Source organism: Nycticebus coucang, chromosome 4, assembly GCF_027406575.1.
Source record: "Nycticebus coucang isolate mNycCou1 chromosome 4, mNycCou1.pri, whole genome shotgun sequence".
In the NCBI taxonomy this organism is placed as follows: domain Eukaryota; kingdom Metazoa; phylum Chordata; class Mammalia; order Primates; family Lorisidae; genus Nycticebus; species Nycticebus coucang.
The window spans coordinates 105,892,582-105,910,812 of record NC_069783.1 but is presented as its reverse complement, the minus strand read 5'-3'; the positions used below and the strand labels follow the sequence as shown (position 1 = coordinate 105,910,812).

Here is an 18,231-nt window from a genome sequence, read left to right as displayed (position 1 = left end):
GTGCCCTTGGTATAACAGTAAGTATTCACAAAGTAATAATAATATCAAAAGAGGAAATAAAAAGCAAAACAGGGCCAGAGGGCAATGACTGGAATTAATAATTATAATTATCAGCCATGTAATTATCACTTATATGGCCGATTTTTAAAAGAAAATAATGATAATTATAAACCAGAAAAGAGGTAGAGATATTAATTAAAGAGTAATAAATTAAATATACATGTTAAAAAATTTGTGTAACCAATAATAGATGCCGGACGCATATCTTAAGAACTAGTAGCCTTTCCTTCCAGCTCTCTTTTCGTCCTTAACTCTAGCCTGTTGCCTAACCGCCTACCACTGCTTTCGCCATGGCCCTCAGCGATGCCAACGTGCAAAAGCAGATTAAGCATATGATGGCTTTCATTGAACAAGAAGCCAATGAAAAGGCAGAAGAAATAGATGCAAAGGCAGAAGAGTTCAACATTGAAAAAGGTCAGCTTGTGCAAACCCAAAGACTAAAGATTATGGAATACTATGAGAAGAAAGAGAAGCAGATTGAGCAGCAGAAGAAAATTCAGATGTCTAGTTTGATGAATCAAGCAAGGCTCAAAGTGCTAAGAGCAAGACATGACCTTATCACTGACCTACTAAATGAAGCAAAACAGAGACTCAGCAAGGTGGTGAAAGACACAACCAGGTACCAAGTGCTGCTGGATGGACTGGTCCTCCAGGGTTTGTACCAATTGCTGGAGCCCTGAATGATTGTTCGTTGTAGGAAACAAGATTTACCTCTGGTAAAGGCTGCAGTGCAAAAGGCAATCCCTATGTACAAGATTGCCACTAAAAACGATGGTGATGTCCAAATTGATCAGGAGTCCTACCTGCCTGAGGAAATAGCTGGTGGTGTTGAAATCTATAATGGGGATCGTAAAATAAAGGTTTCCAATACCCTAGAAAGCTGGCTGGACCTCATCGCCCAGCAGATGATGCCAGAAGTACGGGGAGCCTTGTTTGGTGCAAATGCCAACAGGAAGTTTTTGGACTAGGCCTTTGGGAGAGAGAGTCCATCCACTGCACTACTGCTCTGATGTGGAAGCTTCTGATGTTTGAAGAAACAAGAGTGTCTGTGTTGCTTCCTCTTTGCTGTCCTAATACTGCTCTGCATTTATCAGTGGAAACCCTTCTGTGTCTAATGCCGTTGGCCTAATTGTTAACAGCGGGAGAATGTTTCATTTGCTCTGATCAGGAACCCACGCCTAGTTCATCTCAAAGTAACACAGCGCTAGGCTGGTCCTACATCGTTAGGTGGTGGCTGCATGAACTTCACCGAGCCTCCTGCTCTTTCTCCACCTCCCTGTTAACTAGTCTAGAGGGTGATGTGTATGGTGTTCTTGGCCTTGAGGTCTCTGCTCTTTAGGTTTCAAATGCATGTGGCACATGCGTTCCTCCCAGCAGTAGGAGCTTCACTGTTACCTACTGGGCCTACAAGTTTTCCTCATCTGTAAATGTGATTTGAAACCTAAGCCATGAATATGCTTTATTTATTAAAGTAAAAGATTTATGTGGAAAAAAAAAAGAACTAGTAGAGGAAAAAAAAGAATGAAAAATTTTCAAAAAAAAATAAAATAAAATGAATTATGTAAGAAAAACAATGCTGTAATGAACAATCAAGCATGTATCATTCTGAATGTCTATAAATATTCACAGGATAAATTGCTGAAATCAGAATTGATGGGTCAAAGGATACTAAGAAACTGCCCTTCCTTCATGAAGCCTGTTATCAATTTATACTCCTACCAGCAATGCCTGAGGGCCATCTCCTCATACCTTTTCCAACAGTTGTGTTAAAACTTCTCAGTTTTGCCAATCTAATAAATGAAATTTGTATCTTAAAAAAAAAAGAAAAATTTTCAAAAAGACAAGCACATATTATACAATTGTACATGGTTTTGCATATATTTAAAGTATCTCTGGAAGGCTCATAAAAGACAGGGTTGTCTATGGAGAGACCTTGGAAGGTCAGCTCTAAGTGGCAGCTACAGGAAGAGGGCGTTCATTTAAAATCACAGCATATTCTTCTTAGTGACAATAAATTTACTTTTAAAATCCATAATTTAGAAAAATTGAAAAGATTGACTGCAATTTGAGAGTGATAAAAGACATACTCAAGAGAAAATGGGCTTAGGGAAGAGTTTCCTTTAAGATGGGAGCTCCTCAGGCGTATTTAAGGGAGACGGAGAGGCGGAGGATGGACGCGCAGGAGACAGCAGACTGTTGGCGGGGTGGCAGGTGCAGGGCCAGAGCCCGTTGCTGGGCTGCTGTGTTCTCAGCGGGTGCTCCCTCTGAGACCATTTTCACATATTTTCAGTATCTCTCTGGGAAAGGGAGGACTGGATTCAGGTTTCCTGGGCTTTGGGCCAGATACAGACCCAGAAGGTGATGCAGATGCACCAAGATGTAGCTGAGGAAGGAATCTACCCAGGCATGAAAGGGAAACGAGGTCACGGTGAGGTTTGTCAGCTCTGGGCTTCAACAGAGAAGGGGAGCATGTGTCCTGGGATGCAGGAGAGACAGAGCTGGACCAGAGTGTCACACCTGCAGTGTCAAGAGGGACGTGGGCAGGCACAGCCGTCATAACAGTATCTTGTTAGCTCCTGATTTCATCCTCCTCTCCCCAACTGGTTCCTTCCATCCAGACTAGCTCATCCACCCTCCCCTTCTAATGGGCAGACAGGGGGCAAATATTTCCCAGTTTTCGTGAAACAGGCGAGGCCTAAATGCTCAGCAGTGAGGACTGGAGTTGGTTGTCGGACGCTGTGGCACCTGCTTGATTTTGCTCACCGAGGTTTTCCTGATGCCCAGAGTGCTTTCCAACACAGAGGTTAGCAGCCAGTCCTCTGCAGCCAGTGGGGATGGGACGTGGCAAGTATGATTTAGACTTTGGTTCATTTAACAAGCAGAATCAAACACACAGAGTGAAAGCCACCCCCCGCAGGACAGATGCTCCCCCTCAGCAGGGCTGGGACTTCTCACCAGGGCATCCCACACATGTCCTCACCAGGGTCACCCGGCTTGGCCCCAGCCCGTCCTCGGGGAACTGGATGCACAGGGCCTGCCCAGAGCCTGGAGCTGGGGCTGCGTCCTTCCCTCACAGGTCACACTTGTTCTGGTCCCTTTTAGTATGTCTGTGCTGTGCATGGTGTGGGTGAGAGGGCCCACTACTGCAGAGTGCTCCTCTGGAGAGTGCTCCTGCCACTGCTGCGTCCATGGCCCAGGCTCCCTGGGGACCAGAGCACAAAGAAGTGGCTGGCTCTACACAGTTGCACTAGGGGACAAGCATGGGGACAACAGGCCTCATCCCACAGATTCTTGTCCAGCCTCAGAGTTGGGTAGACACAGGAGCGGTGTAGCAGCTGAGACAGGTGCCACAGGTGGGACCCAGCGGCTCAGGGCTCATACCTTTAACCAGCAGAAGTGGACCCAGTGTCCCTGCACAAAAGGACCTGCCTTTGACCTGCTATTGGCAGGAAGGTCAGGGTCAGGCTTTACCGATTTGGGAAAGAAATGGCTGATTAGTGGGGATCTCGGTACCACTGGTGTCCACAGACCTGGATCCAAGAGGCCCTGGAGACCAGGCAGTGGGTCCTCACTTTGCCCCAGAGAGCACCTTGGCCCAGGCCCAGCTGCAGACCCCCAAATGGTCCCTCCAGCACCTCATTTGTCTCTGGACTCTCAGCATCTCCATCTCAGCCAGGAGATGAGGGATTCTGGCGGCCCAGAACCTCACAGGGAATTACCTACCCCAGTCATCCCCAGGAGACCCCCAGAGCAGATGCAGACCTGGGACAGGCATTGTCTGCACAGTGCACTCGGAGATGGGCAGGGGTGAGGAGAAGTATGATGAGGGCACGGGGCTCTCAGTCCATGCCTACATTGTGGGAGCCATCCCGGCAGGAGCAGTGTTTCCAGGTGATTTGGGGATTAAGAAGAGAATCTCGGGATAGAACCAAGGGGTCTGCGCAGGGATGTATTTTCTGTCCCCACATCTGCTCTGTGTCCATGAATCCCATGAGCACCAGGCTTCACCCCACCAGAGTCTGTCTGGCTAATTCAGGAGTGAGGCAGGGGATGGGGGAGCCATTCCTCTGTTCCCCCCAACCACACACACAAGTACCTCAACAGGGGCCAATCAGGAAGCCACCTTGGCAGGGACAGGGCTTTGCCTACTGGGGTCCCTGAGTCACCTGCAATGGTGGATGGTGCCATGAGTACGGCACATGCTGGGACACCAACCAGGGACACAGGGATCAGACACATGGGCAGGTGTGTGCGTGTGTGTCCCCATCTACACAGACGAGACTCAAGTACAAGCTGTCCCTCAACTAGCTTCTCTCCATGACTGTTTCAAACCGACGTGCGTGTTGACACTGTGTTTGGAGCCTGGCATTCAGTGTGGAGCCAGGCCCCTATCTGGGATTTTCTAGTCTTAAGCTGTTACAAACGACGTTCCAGTAACTATTTGAATGGACATTTTTGTTCCCGTGTGAATACATGTACTACAATTGGAACTGATGGCTGTGAGGCAGAATCTGCTTCAATTTCCATCGACACAGGCAGTCTGTACCACATGCTCCGTGCCCCAAGCTTCCCTCTACAGACTCCAGGGACGAGGATCTGATAAGAGAACAGGGAGACTAGTGTTTTATTCTTTGTTTTTCTGAGTAGATATTCACCAAAATTAAAGAAAAAAGAAAATCTGCTGGGATGGCCAAGGGTGAAAGACCCAGCGCAGCCACCCCATCACAATGGGGCCTTGAAGAGGCTCAGCCCTCCCCACATAAAATGCCAGGTTATTGGGACGGTAACTGCAGTGACACATGAGACAGTGTTTTATTTTCCTTCCCAGTGTAGGTCAGCTGCTCCTCCCATCTCACGGTGGACAAGGTGACATCACCATGCCATCTGAGCACCATCCATCCTAGGGGCTGTGCTGATTTCTGCATGTTGTCCCAGGCAATCCTCCAACAGCCTCTGAGGAAGGTGCCATCCTCCCCATTGCAGGGTGAAGAAACAGACTCAGTCCCCGAGTCCCACACTCAGGAAATGGTGGGGCGTGGGTTGGACCCAAGTAACTTGGACTGACCCTCCACAGCCCCTTACTCAGCCCTGGGGTGAAGAATTTTAACAGAAAAGCTACACATGTGACATGAAGATGTGTGACCTGAGAGGTCATGAGCCTTGGGGATGAGCGGGGACATCAGGAGGAATGAAGGCCTATGGGGTAGGAGACACGGAAATGTGTCCAGGCATGTCTGGGAGGCATGTTCAGCCTCTGCATCTCAGGAAGCTCAGGTGGGGGACAGAGCAACCTCCTTCACACTGAGAGTGCACAGACCCAGGCCCCTGGGGGAGGAGTGGCTGTTTCTGGGAGGGACAGTGGCTCTGAGCTGATGGATCTCCAAACGGGTCTGCAGCTGAGAAAATGCTAAATGGGACCCCTGGCCTTATGTGACTTTAGGGAACATGCTGCCAGCCAGTGTACTAGTATTTCCTGAGTTGCAGAGAGAAAAATATTTGAACAACAGTAAAAGACATTTGTTTTTTCCTGGACCCAGCTACGGCAACCTCTCCCCTATGGCTATTTTACCCAGGGCAGAAATTCATCACACCCAAGCCCAGAGGCCCCGAGGAGTATCGATTGAACCCAGACTCATTTCCACAGTTCAGCAGGCTGAGCTGGAGCTTGTCGCCTGCTCCAGACCAGCTCCCAGGTCCGTGTGTACCCTTTAGGCTGGAGCAAGGAGCACAGGCAGTGAGAGACTCTGTAGGAAAGGGAACCACGCAGAGACCAGGTAAACAGGAGAGGCCTCACCCGGGAATTGACAGCTCTGGATCAACAGGGCTTTGTTTATTGGGATCCCCTGTGGACTCGGCTCTGTGGGGAAAAGAAGACACACAGATGCCCAGATCCTGACCCACGGCAGACACGCACTGTGTTTGTGAGCTGGTGGATCAGTCAGGATGAGCCAGGCTCTGCTGAGTAATATTCGCAGATCTCGGCGCTTTATAAAATACAGGCTTATTCCTCACTCACGGTTTTTGTCCACTCTCACTTAACTGTGATTTTCTTCCATCTCTGTAGGTTGTTGACTGTAGCAGAGGAAAAAAGAGAGAATTTAACAAATGTCCCTGAATCCTAAGGTTTCTGCCCAGAAGGAACACCCACCACTTCCTCTCACCTTTCAATGACCAAAGAAGGTCACATGGCCTAGCCTGATTCAACAGCAGGGCAGTGTCCTCCTACTACACAGGGCAGTGAGTGTTTATGGGCAATAATTCAGTCTGCTCTTCAGAGTGTTGCTGGTGTTGTTGCTAACACCAATGCATCTCTGGGGAACTGTCCCTTCCTGCTATTAGACCATGTTTTGGGAAACACACAGGCTCCATAATTATCCAGCCAGGACTGTGGGACGTTCCTAAGCCTACTTCAGGGCGCTTATTCTTCTGGCCACTGTGATTGGCTCAGGCATGGACATGTGACCCAGTCAGGCCCAATGAGATTCTGCCTTTAGACAAATGATGGCTTCTTTACTTATTTCCAGTAAAAAAAAAAAAACTTTCATTACACAAGTGATACATGAATAGGTTGCTAGTTCGACAATCTGGGAAATTAACTTTTAGCCCCACATCTCAGCACATTCTCTTCATGAAGGCTCTGAGTGCCCCTCCCTACCAAACCACACCTCCCACAACTCCTGGACCCTGTAACCTCCATGAACCACTCTGTGATGCTCTTACAAACATGCCGAGGCACACACAGAGACATGCAGCACATGTTATAACACAACTGAGCTCAATCTGCTAGACATCTTGAGTCAGGGTGACTCCGTGTTGCCCACCTGACAAGGCCTCAGTGCACTTGTCTGGCTGTGATATTGTGCCGTGGTTTTCTTGCCAGATGTTACCACTGGGGGAAAATGAGTAACGCGTGCACAGGACCTCTGTGTCACTTCTTATACAGCACATGAATCTATAATTCTCTTAAAATCAAAATTTAAATTGAATATATATATTCAATCTTTGATAGCTTACACACACACATATTTGACTTGCCTCAAGTATGTGCCTTGGCTCACTACACCTGTGTCTCAGGCACAATCAAAACATAAATTCTCCTGGGCACCATTATGGGGGTACAGCTGAATGCGTGACCCCAAAGTCACTGGGAGACAAGGCAGCTAAATTTTGAACTTTTGTTGACATGACTGGAAAAGTCAAGCATTTCTCCTTTAAGAAGGGTTCCCGAGAGGCTAAAATGCAAGCTTCACCACTCTTACACAATGTCTTGATACCACAAGCAATGTGTCTGCCCCAAGTATTTTTTTTTTTTTTTGTAGAGACAGAGTCTCACTTTATGGCCCTCAGTAGAGTGCCGTGGCCTCACACAGCTCACAGCAACCTCCAACTCCTGGGCTTAAGCGATTCTCTTGCCTCAGCCTCCCGAGCAGCTGGGACTACAGGCGCCCGCCACAACGCCCGGCTATTTTTTGGTTGCAGTTTGGCCGGGGCCGGGTTTGAACCCGCCACCCTCGGTATATGGGGCCGGCACCTTACCGACTGAGCCACAGGCGCCGCCCCCAAGTATTTTTTTAAAAAGCATTATAAGAGATGAAAAGAGAGAATTCTAAAGATCTCCTGGAGCCAGCCATACCTGAAGATAAACTACCCTGGATGGTTAAGTTTGGATTAACAAACACTATGCATTTAAAGAAGCCAGGTGGAGCTAGCATTCCTGTCATTTAAAACTGGAAATGTATACTGAGAGTCAAAGCATTCTATAATAGACATACTCTTATTTGACAATGTGAATGTTACTTTCTTTGCATTATTGTTATTATTGTTGCTTAATATTTTGATGCAGCAATCATCTGATTTCTTTTCTGAATGTATTTATCTTCATTTGTTCTTCATGAGGTTTTTGTTTCTAGTCCTTATCTTAAACATTGTTATTGGTATTAAATTTTAAGCCTTTTTAATTTTGTGAAGGCAAAAGTGGAAACCTAATAAACACATGTAATGTAAAAAAATAAAATAAAATAACTGGAAATGAATTCTCATTACAGTGCTGTAGCTCCAGCATCCACATGAAGGAAAGTAGAGCTGAGAGGGGTGAAGAGACAGCGTTCAGATGATGTAAACTGATCTCCTGAATCTAGCCAGGCCTGAAGATGATGTACCTAGGGATTGGTAAATTAACATTATGAGTCAAAAAATGTTCCTTCCTAAGGAAGTTTGAGTTGGGGTTTCTGTCACTTACAACTAAAAAGTCTTCATTGCCCTTCTGATTCACAGTAGTTAACACTCAGCATTAGTGAATACTTGGTGACTAAATGTTGAATAATAGAATGAACAAAAGTGAACACGTGTGACCACCCCAGGATAAATTCTTGCTAAGCACTCAAGAGGAGACAGACAAAGGTTCTGGAAGGACCCACCATATACCATCTGCAGGTGGAAGGCTCAGGACTGGTGACCTCTGGAGGTTGCCTGTGTGTGAGGTGGGACTTCACAGAGGGGCTGGATCTGAGGTGGGGACTCCAAACAAGCAGGCAGCAGGAGCGAAGGTTCTGGGACTGACGTGGAAGACTGTGGGGAGTCTGAGCATCCTGGAGCAGAGGGTCCATGAGGATGAGACACAGATAAAGTGGGCAGAGGATGAGGCCCCTACTGTCCTGGGGAGGTGGGTGCCTGCTCCAGGTCCAACCAGGGGAACATGGATCACTGTAAATGCTTCTCACCAGGAAGTGATAAAACAGGGATGAGAGCTGAGAGCTGAGAGCTGAGAAGGCAAATGGGGGCATCAATCAGTTGGCACCACAACCTGTCCCTGACCCTGGGCTGGATCCTAAGCTGGGTTATCCTGCCTCACCCTCCACCACAGCATCCCACAGCTGATCCAGGTGGAGATCAGCCCTATCAGAGCCTGGGAAATGCAGCCCCCAGAGTTCAGCCAGGGGTGCAGGGAAAGGGGAAGGAAAGGGCCTGAGGACAAAAGGCCCAGGGCACAGGATGTCCCCTAGACCAGCCCTCCAGGGCAAACCCCAGAGATTTCTAGACGTCTCTCATGGGGCAGCTCAGAAAACACCACTCTTCATTAATGAGACAGTTGGCCCTCAAAACAGCATTCCTCCTAAGAGCAACAGGAAATGTCGTTAAAGAATGAAAACTCAATTTCTTTTAGTCTAGACACAATAATGAAATTTCACAGAATTATAATTTCAAGTGCAGTTTATTGGGCAACTACTGTCTCTCAGGTGTGATTTTCTTCCTTTGAAATGCATTAGTGGACAGACTTGGCCTGGGTGTAAATCAGTATTTACATCTGGAGCAGGGGCAGAGGCCGATGTCCCCACCGTCTCTACATCCACATCTCTGCTGCTGCACTAAAGACATCGGCTACATGGTCCCAATCTGGGTCCCAGCACATGGCCTGCCCAGTGCCCTGTGGAAAGCAAAGGTGCCCACTGCCAACACACACACTGCCCCGTGTCCTGCGCTGGGCACTAGGAGCTCAGCTGAAAAGCCATTAGGATTCCATGCTTATCCACCTGCAGCGGTGGGCAGCTTGGCCCAGCCACCCTCTCAGACAGGGCTAGAAGGCCAGCATTTCACTGGGCCTGGACTCCGTGCTCATTACAGGCCTGGGACTGTGGATGCTCCACTTCACTTTCAAGGTCTGGTCTAGAGTGAAGGACCAAAGTCCGGCAGACTCCTTCCTTCCCACAGTTGTAGGAAGATGAGAAAGGGGAAGCTAAGGGGAAGGCGCCCGACCTCTGCTGGTGTCTTTGTGGCTCTGTGTTCGCGAGAACGTGGGAGCGTTTCTGGGTTTGTGCGTGTGAGGAGCTGCACGCCCCTGAGGTTTCCCCGCAGGTGGCCGCCTGGGTCTCTTCGCAGGGCCTGCGCGCGTTCACATCTTCTCTGCCCACAAGCTGGCCTCCGCCCTCCGCCTCCGGAGTCCAGCAGCAGCCCGGACTCTGACAGGAGGTGGGGGGGATCTTCTCCTCCGCAGGTCAGATCTCTCGGCTGCATCCTCGGGGTTCTTAACCATCAACAACACAGACCCGCCCTCCACTGGACTGAGCAGAAAATAGCCAGTCAGAGCCGAGCTCCCCAAACCCCAGCACACAGTCTGCTCAAACCTGCAAGAGCCTGTCAGTCACCCAAAGCCCTAGGGACGTCTCTGCCCTTCTCCCAAACCCACTTGTAAAAAGACCCTCTGGGAGGGGCTGGGAGACACCCGCTCCTGCCCAGGGACTAGTTCCTTGGGGCTTCCTGCAGGTCCTTGGGCCCAGCCCCACCCCAGGCCTGCTTGAGGCCAGAGCTGCATTTCCCAGGCCCAGACTGCTCGCGCTGGGGTTTGAGGCTGCAGCGAGCTGTGATGCAACTGCACTCCAGCCCACACAGGGAAACTCTACCAGGAAACCAAAAAGGCTTTAGCACAAGTGCTGTCACACAGTAGCTGCTCAATAAATGCTGTCATGATGGACTTAACGTGTACATGACGTGCTTTACATTCTGGGATGCACAGAAAATACAGACGTCCACCAAGCTGTTTTGCAGGGCATTGGTGAATGGAGCCCGAGAGGAAGGAAGGGTCTTGTCGGATACTTTCCCATCTCTGTCACAATAGGGCCTTGGCCTCATTCTTCGTATTAAATGTACATTTACGTTTTTAAACACATATTTCTTATCACCTCAATCTTAATGCTTAAAGCTACATTTTAGAAGAATAATAGGAACCGGTCTGCTATTTATTATATTTAAGATTAAATCCATTTTTAGATTTCATACAATCCCGCCTTTCACACTCCGCCCGTGGTCATTATGCCTTGCTCAGAACAGTCACTTCGTGTTCCTCATATCTCGGTTCTCCGCTCGCCATCCCGAAGGAGACCATTGCCCTGAATTTTCAGTTAACTCGCTTTAGATTATTTTTAATTTACACCTAACAGAAAACTGAAATTGCTCTAGCTTAAACTTTCTCCTTTTCCCTTAGGCTCCTGTGTCAGCTAATATTGTTTCTTTTTCTCTACTTTTTAAGATAAAATTCACATAAAATGACTCTTTTAAAGTGAACAATTCAGTGGCGTTCCATGCATTCACAATATTGTGCAGGCACCACTTCTATCGGGTTCCCAAATATAGTTTCTTGGTACCCTTAGCAGATTGGCTCCAGAACCCTCTGCAGATGGTAAAATTGGGGGATACTCAAATCCCTTATATGTAATAAAATTACATAGTATTTGCATATAACCTACACATATTCTACTATATACTTTAAATCGTCCCCAGATTACTTACAGCACCTAACACAATGCAAATGCTATGTACATAGTTGTGATCCTACTTTTTTTTTTTTTTTTTGTAGAGACAGAGTCTCACTTTATAGCCCTCGGTAGTGTGCCGTGGTGTCACAGCTCACAGCAACCTCCAACTGCTGGGCTTAGGCGATTCTCTTGCCTCAGTCTCCCAAGTAGCTGAGACTACAGGCGCCTGCCACAACGCCCAGTTATTTTGTTGTTGTTGTTGTTGCAGTTTGGCCGGGGCTGGGTTTGAACCTGCCACCCTTGGTATATGGGGCTGGTGCCCTAGCCACTGAGCCACAGGCGCCGCCCTATTATCCTACATTTTTAACTTGCATTATTTTTGTTGTTGTCCTATTATTTTTTTGTTTTTTCCCAAATATTTTCTTTTATTTTATTTTTTATTTTTGCAGTTTTTGGCCACGGCTGGGTTTGAACCTGCCACCTCCGGCATATGAGGCCAGCGCTCTACTCCTTTGAGCCACAGGCGCCGCCCTCCCCAAATATTTTAAATTGGAGGTTAGTTGAATCCACGGATGTGGAAGCTGTGGCTATGGAAGGCCAACTGTGTTTTCATCATCCCTTTGGTCACTCCCCATTGCCTCTTTCCCCACCCCAGCACTGGCAATCTGCATTCCATCTCAATGGATTTCCCTGTTTTGGACATTACCTATAGATGAGATTATATAATATGTGACTTTTTATTTGTGGCTTATTTCACTAACTTGCATCAGCACTTAGTTACTTTTCATGGCTGAATAATATTCCAGTGTATGAATGGACCACAATTTGTTTACCCATTTATTCCTTGATGGACACTTTGGTCATTTCCATCTTTTGGTTATTAGGCTGACATCATTATTTGTATGCAAATATTTCTTTGAATGCCTGTTTTCAATTCCTTGGGGTATATACCTGGGAGTGGAATTGCTGAACCATATGATAATCCTGTTTACCTTTTCCACAGCAGTTATATGACTTTTTACATTTATCAATGAGATGCAAGAGTCCAATTTCTCTACATCCTTGGCAACTCCATTCTTTTCCAGTTCTTACTCCGTTTTGTTTTAGTTTTTGCTTGTAGCTATCCTTGAGGGTGTGAACTGTATCTCATTGTGGTTTTAAAATGCACTTTCCTAATGGCAAATGGTACTATTGTCAAAAGTCACTTGACCCCATCTGTGGGGATTTATTTGGGGGTTCTTTATTCCATTCCATTAATCCGTATGTCTGTCTGTATGCTGTATACATTGTGCTGTATACATATGCTGTATACCATTGTGATTGGTATAACTTGGTAGTACTTTTCGAAATCTGGAAATAAGAAACCTCCAAATTTGTTCTTTTTCAAGACTGTTTTAGCTATTCATTGTCCCTTGAAATTCTTGAAATTCCATATAAATTTTAGGATTTTTTTTCTTTTTGAAAAAAATCATTGGGATTTTGGCAAGGGCTGCATTGAATCTGTAGGTTATCTAGGTAGTATGCCATCTCAGCAATATTAAGACTTCCAATCTATGAGCATGAAATGTCTTTCCATTTAATCAAGTCTTCTTTCATTTTTTTCAGCAATGTTTTAAAGTTTTCAGTATTCGAGTCTTTTACCTCTTCGGTTAAATTTATACCTATGTATTTTATTCCTTTAGAGTTTATATGGCATTATAAAATGAATTTTTAATTAATGTCTTTTTTGGACTGTTCTTTACTGGTGTACACCACCACAATTGGTTTTGTGTTGATCTTTTACCTTGCAAATTTGCTGAGTCTGATTATTAGCTATAGTGTGTATTTGTCTATATTCTTTGGGATATTATATGTAAAGAGACTGTGCCATAGCTTGACTCCTTCCTTTCTAATTTCAATGTCTTTTATCTCTTTCCTCTTGCCTAATTCCTCTGACCAGAACTTCCAGTGTCATGAAAATGACCTTAACTGTTTATTTCTGGTTTTAAGAGAAAAGCTTTTAGTCATTTACTATTAAATATATCATTTGTTGTGAATTTTTCATAAATGCCTTTTGTTACTATGTTGAGAGCATAGTAATTTTATTTCTAATTTTCTGAGTGTTTTTATGATGACAGTGTGTTAGATTTTGTCAAATGATTTTCTGTGTTAACTGAGATGATCATGTGGGTTACTTACCTCTTGTTCTATTCACATATTACACTGAATCTCCACTCATTCTTGGTATAATTCTCACTTAGTCATGCTGTATAATCCTTTTACTATGCTTTTGGATTTGGTTTGCTGGTATTTTGATGAGCATCTTTGCATCTATGTTCAAGAAAGATAACAATCCACAGTTATCTTTTCTTCTGGTGTGATTATCTACATTTAATATGAGGGTCATACTGGCCTCATAAAATAAGCTTGGCAGTGTTGCTCTCTTCTATTTTTTGGAAGAGTTTGAGAATTGGTGTTAATTATTCTTTAAATATTTGACAGAAATCACCAGTAAATCTATTTGGTCTTGGGCTTTTCTTTGCTGGGAGGTTTTCATTTATAGGTATAATCTCTTTCCTATTTATACATCTGCTCAGATTTTCTACTTCTTCAGTTTTGGTAATTTATATGTTTCTAGGGAATTTACCATTTTGTCTAGGCTAGTATTTTTTGGAATGCAATTTTTAAAAGCGTTCTCTTATAACCCTTCCTATTTCTGTAACATCAGTAGTAATAGTCCCTTTTTCAATGATGACTTCCTTGCATTTTCTCTCTTTATTTCTTAGTGTAGCTAAAGCTTTGCCAATTTTCTTGATAGATTTAAAGAACCGACTTTTCATTGATTCTATTATTTCTATTCTCTGGTTTACCTCTGCTGCAATTTTTATTATTTCTTTCTTTCTCGTAGTTTTAGTTTAACTTTCACTTCTTTTTCTACTTCCTTCAGGTGAGACTTTAGCTGGCTGGTTCAAGATCTTTCTTCCTTTTTGAATGTTAGTGTTACTGCTGTAAATTTGCCAGTAAGAAAGAACTGCTTCTACTGCATAAATTTTGATATGTTGCCTTATTATTTTCATGAGATTTAAAGTCTTTGCTAATTTCCGTTGGGATTTCCTCTTTGGTTCACTGGTAGTTTAAGAGCATTGTTTAATTTCCATATATTTGTTAAATTCCATTTTTTCTTCTGGCATTCATGTCTAACTCCATTCTTTTGTGAGCAGAGGAGACTTTGCAAGATTTCAGCCTTTTCAAACCTACTGAAACCTGTTTTGTTGCTTAACATGTAGTCGATCCTGGTGAATGCTCCGTGTACGTGGGGGGAAGGGAATGTGTATTCTGTTACTGCTGGTATCGTTCAAGCCTTCTGGTTCCTTATTTTCTATCCATTGTTGAAAGTAAGTTCCTCTCTCTTTTCTTCTCTTTCTCCTACTCACTCATGTGAAACGTATTTACATGAGCCAAAATACCATGGACAATCCCTCTAGAAAATCTTTCAGTAGCTGGAAACAGCCTAAATGCCCACCAACCCAGGAATGGATTAACAAGCTGTGGTATATGTACACCATGGAATACTATTCAGCTATTTAAAAAAATGGAGACTTTACATCCTTCATGTTAACCTGGATGGACGTGGAAGGCATTATTCTTAGTAAAGCATCACAAGAATGGAGAAGCATGAATCCTATGTACTCAATTTTGATATGAGGACAATTAATGACAATTAAGGTTATGGAGGGGGAGGAAAAGCAGAAAGAGGGACGGAGGGGGGGTTGGGGCCTTGGTGTGTGTCACACTTTATGGGGGCAAGACATGATTGCAAGAGGGACTTTACCTAACAATTGCAATCAGTGTAACCTAGCTTATTGTACCCTCAATGAATCCCCAACAATAAAAAAAAAAAAGAAAAACAAAAGACAAATCCCAATTAAGGGCTATTCTAGAAAATACCTGTCCAGTACCCTCAAAGCTGTCGAGGTTATCACGACAAGGTAAGCATAAGAAACACAGTCAAGTGGATCCTAATGAAGCCTGGTGACTAAATGTAATATGGCATTCTGAATGGGATGTTGAAATAGAAAAAGGGAGTAAGTAAAAAGTAAGGAAATCTGAGTAAAATATGGACTTTTGTTAATAATACTGAATCAGTATTGGTTCATTCATGGTGACAAATGTACCTGTTAATAATAAGAGACATGATGTAAGGTTTACAGAAATTTTCTGTATAGATTACCTTCCTCATTTTTCTATAAATTTAAAATTTCTCTAAATTAAAGTTTATTTAAACAAAAAAAAAAGAAAAGAAAATCTTTCAGTAGCCTTACAGCTGTATATCCCCCCTTCACCGACCCCCAGGCACACATGATGCTTCTTTTCCTGCCTCCCATCACGCCCCCCACCCACACTCACACACACATGCTCTTCAAACCACAAATATCTCAGGATGAGCTGTATGCAACAGCCAGCAGGAGAGGGCTTGTGCTTCACCTGTCCGATGCTTCCCAGACTCAGTCAGATGCCTGCCTGGGGTGGGTCCTCTGACTATGGGACACAGCTGAGGTTTGCCACATCGGTGAGAAAGCATCAATTTTCTGAAAATCTAATTAAAAATATTTGGGGCGAAGTCAAAATAACCTCCTTGCTGGTATTCAGATCTCTGACTTGTGAGTTGATTTGCAACTCATCTTCCCACTCTGGCTCACACCAAGCATGGGGTGGGTGGCCTGGCTCACAGCATGTAGTCAATAAAGATCAGTTCACAGAATGAATGTCAAGGAGGTGTAGGAGGGGGCCAAGTTCCCAGGACCATGCAGCCAATCCCTTGTCATGGGCACAGACTCATGCACAGGCTCAACATCATCATAAGAACTCAGCATGGGCTCTTTAGGGGGAGTCACCTGACACAGGCCACAGACAACATTCTGGGATCCCTGCCAGGGCTGGTACAGCTAGTGATAACAAGGGAAGCTGAGAGAAATTCCCCAAACACTCCATAAATAATGGTATATGATTCAGACCTGCCAGTGAAAGGAAAATGACCTCCATTGTATGAATCTTTAGAAGATATAAGAAAATCATAGCAAGCAGAGAGCACTTTTCTTAACAAAATCAATCTTTAGGTGTATCATTTTACAGTTAGGACACAAAAAGCGCAAACATGACAATTTCAGTAGGAAAAAACACTCCAGCAGATCACGCATTTCTTCCAAACTTATTTCTTTTCCCAACCATTTCTAAAAGGTGATTCTACTGATCCTCTGCCAAGTGTGCTAGGCAAATGGCCATGTCAGGACATGGCATAGGTAAGCAGGTAATTAGCTTACAGGAGTCCAGTTCACAGTGGTGCTGGTTCGGGCTGACTCACCTTGTTTTACCTTTTAAGACACTGATGAATGCTGCCAACATCTCTCTTGGGTGTGTGGCTTCTCTCCTGGTCATGTGAACACATCCTTCTCACCACATTTTATGTCTACTCTCCACCCTAAGGTCAGCTCCACCTCCCAACACCTTGTGCACACACCTGGCCTCAGGTGGAGCAGCCTCCCAGGCTCTGCAAGCTGAAGGTCAGCTGTTCTTTATATGCATTAGATTCCCATTGCTGCCCTAAAAAATTACCACAAACTGAGTGGCTTGGACAACACAAATATATTTTCTTAACAGCCTATAGGTCAGAAGTCTGACGTGGATCTAACTGAGCTAAAATGGAGGTGCTGGCAGGCTGTGTTCCTTTATGGAGACCCTAGCAGGATTCGTCTGCTGTCTCATTCAAGTGGTTGACGGAACTCAGTCCCTTGTGGATGTAGAACTGAGATCCCTATTTCTTCACTGGCTGTCAGCTGAGGGCCTGCCCCACTATTCCCTCCCTTGCCTCGGGCCACCTCCTCTATCTTCAAAGCCAGCACCAGGCTGAGCCCCTCTCACACGTCACGTCTCTCCTCCTCCTGGCTCATCTGACACAGCTGGGAGAGGTTACATGATGACACTGGGTGTACTTGGAAAACCCAGGATAGTCTCCCTACCTCAAAGTGCATACCTTTAATCACATCTGCAAAGTCCGCTTTCCCACCTAAGCCAACACATTCATAGTTTCCAGAGATTAGGGTGTGGACATATTTGGGGGCATTTATTCTGCCAGCCACATCATCATGGGACGGAATCAAGGTCCTTTCCTCTCCTTTCCCTACACAGGATGTTGTCCTGTGAAGTAGTCAACTCTTTGTCCACACCATCTGACTTGAAAGTCAAACCTTCTCAAGGTCAAGAGCAATCTCACAACTTCCAAAGGTCCATTCAGAGATGAGCTGATGCAGAGTTGGAATCCTCAAGACACCCTCCAGCAGGAGGCTACCAGATATGCTGGGGCTGGGTGAACGGGAGAGAGCGTGCCCCCACAAGGAGTGTCCACAGCTGAGTGCCAGATGATGGCTGCTATGTGGGAATGGGGGCCAGGGTTACCAGAGTCCTGAGTGTTCAAGAAAACCAGAAATCAGAATTTAAGGCAAAGCCTCTCATTTATTAAACATTGGCCATGAATACAAATGTTCTTAATCCCTGATCAGGTTAAGCAAATACCTGATGATAATGTCTAGCGTGGCTCCTCCATTTGCAGTCTCTACCCTGCAAAACTTCTTATTTGCCAAATCAGACCAGTGCCTCCTTGACAGGCCTCCAGATCGAATCTGATCTTGGTGACCATTCACCTCACCCCACTCCCACCCCCAGGACCCAGCTCTGGGGCAGAAGGCTCTGTCCTGCCTCCTCTCCAGTGGTCCCTGCTACTCCACCTCCCTCCCTCCCCTCCCCCAGCAGTTTCCACGTACCCCATGGTGCTCACTAGCTGAACCTCCCCTGGTGACCTCCCCTGGAACGTGTTCCCCCCATCAGCCTGGAGAATCTCCCTTCAGGAAGAGCCCCCTCCTCTGGGAAGGCTTCCTCAACCTCTCCA

The 18,231-nt window shown here is 45.5% G+C and overlaps 1 pseudogene across 1 annotated transcript; it reads left to right on the top strand.

The window, feature by feature from the left end:
• The first annotated feature begins 286 nt into the window (after window positions 1-286).
• On the top strand, window positions 287-1,545 carry LOC128583681 (V-type proton ATPase subunit E 1-like; annotated as a pseudogene). The gene has a single exon (XR_008379520.1). The product of XR_008379520.1 is annotated as a V-type proton ATPase subunit E 1-like (transcript).
• The last annotated feature ends 16,686 nt before the right edge of the window (window positions 1,546-18,231 follow it).